Genomic DNA, 2577 nt, shown 5'->3' on the forward strand with positions numbered 1-2577 from the left:
ACTTGACACATAAAATTACCCATTACAATCCGTTTTCTTGAGACCTTGGTAAGGAATATACAGAATCTTAAAATAAAGAAAAGTATAAGAATATATGGAGGTAATACTCTTTAAATTCAAAATTCTTTCATGTTTATTCTTTTCATTGCTTCCAATCAAAACTCTTGGTGTAGACAAAGATTTCAGAGGTAAACTAATCCTAATATTTACCCATTCCCCAAATTTCTCCCTCAACATTCTTCCCCTGAAAGACATGTAATGATTGTAAACTCACTGTTACTCTAAGTGGCCCATTTCCTTTTCAGAAATCATCATGACAGACAACTCTTTCTTACTGATAAACAGTGTCTGGCATCATAAAAAGTCAAAGTTAAAAGGAATCTTAACTATCAACATAAATGTCCTTATTTTAGATCTATGACATTAACCGTTGTGGTATGAACATGATCAGCACTAGCACTAGAAACCTAGTTCCTTTCAATTTTCTTCTAGTGCATTTCTACTGCAATGCATCTACACTCATTAGTCCCAGATGTGGTAGTCTTCTGTCTGAAAAGTTTTCTGATTTTGGAAAGCAATATTTATGTTCCCCACTCCCCCCCCCATCATTCTAATCTTCTCCAGGGTAACATCCTCAGTTTCATGAGCTTTTTCTTATGTGACATAAATGTTGAAGGCACTCTTATTTCTCCTGTGTGTTAAGGGTTTTTTTTTAAAACATAGTATTTAAATATGAACACACTATCCTTATACAGAGTGCTGCAAAATTAGGCATCACTTCACCAGCATGCAGCCTGAGATTACATTCATTTTTGTTAATTATATATTTTGCTTTAAGTCATAACTATTCTTTATTTAGTTAGCTGAAGTATAAGACAGTAGAATTATTTCTACCATATATGCATATTAGATTTTCAACAAATTAAAATCTCTTGTTTCCATATCTATCACCCAATGGGTAAGCTTAACATTCTTAATCGTGTAACTCCTTTTCCCCCTATGGAGGATATCGTCAATACCCTGATTCTAACAAGAAATAACATATATATTTACTAAGGTCAACATAAAAAGTAGGACCTGTACTATTATAGATCCAACAGTCCCTCTCCCAGTTTGAAATATGCTCCCCTCACCTCTTTTCAGGACAATTTTTCAGCCTAAGACTCCTGATTGACTATTGGCAATAACCTATCTCAAAGAGTACACAGAACATGAATGGATTGATAATGATTTAAGAAACTTACACAATGGAATAGAAATGATAGAAAATGCCTAGTTGAAAAGGAAGAAAATTTGAAGAAATTTTTTTTTGAAAAATCTATAAACTCTAAGCTTGAATGACTCCTTGAAGAAGGAAAAAGAAAGTAACAAAAATTTCTGGTACATTGTTTTTTGGAGATCCAAGATGGTAACAGAATAGCTGGAAGCTCCATTCATCTGCTCACAGACAGAGATCATATTTGAAGTCAAAACACAAAGTGGAGAATGAGTGAGAGTGTTTGTGAGTGAGTGCATACATGCATGTTAGCATGGTGAGTATATAGGAATACACAGAAACTGGCCCACCAGTAGGGCGACCAGGGGCTGATGGCCTGGGCTTTCTGGGCACACTGCTGCCATGGCTCAGCCCAGTACTGCTGACTGAACAAAGCTGAGATGACTGCAAATCGTCTCAGGGCCTGCAAACTACTGGGGCAGTGAGGGAAGGCATGACAGCATTGGGGCCATATAAAAACTCTTTTATTTATTTATTTTTATTTAATTTATTTTTATTGTTGTCCAAGTACAGTTTTCTGTTTTTTACTCTCAACCCAGCACACCCCCCAGTGCTCCCCACCTCCCTTCCATTTCCACCCCCTTTAGTTCTTGTCCATGTGTCCTCCACACTTGTTCCTGTAAACCCTTCCCCTTTTCCCCTGAAATTCCCTCCCCTCTCCCTTAAACAACAAAACAAACAAGCAAGCAAAATATAACCAAAGACACTGAAATAGAAAACAGGCTGACAGTGACCAGAAAATCTTTTAAAAGAGGGGCTGTGGCACATCCTGAGGCTTGCAGGGACCGAGGTTCAAATGCCTCTGTGAGGTTCAAATGCATGTGCGCCTGGGCAGGGATCAGTGGCTTTGCTAACCAAAAAACACAGAGGCAGAGAACACACTGAAGGAATAGGAAGATATGACCCAGCATGGCTAGTGAGTAGAGAGCAGCTTAAAGTAGAGAAAATGGGATGAACCTCCTATGAGAGAACAGTGGGCTTGAGTCTGGAAGGCAGAAGATGAATGCCTGGGATTTGCTGCCATCAGCCAGAGACTTTCACAGACAGATGAACTAAATCCCCACCTGCAGGATTACATGCTTGGTGGATTGTTGAGGCCAGACTCAGGAGTTCCCTGCTTCACACATTTCCTCAGAGGAAAGAAGAAAAACACCAATCAGGCCTTTTGCCAGATACTACTTGCCTGGCACAATGTGGGCCACAAAGTTCACAGGTCTTGATTTACTAAACACAGCAGTGCAGGGGAAATAGAGATAAGTACAACAATGCACTATCATCTCTCCTGCATAACTGTTTAACAT

Source organism: Sturnira hondurensis, unplaced genomic scaffold (assembly GCF_014824575.4).
Source record: "Sturnira hondurensis isolate 20B ecotype Veracruz unplaced genomic scaffold, ASM1482457v3 Scaffold0023226, whole genome shotgun sequence".
NCBI classification, from domain to species: Eukaryota; Metazoa; Chordata; class Mammalia; order Chiroptera; family Phyllostomidae; genus Sturnira; species Sturnira hondurensis.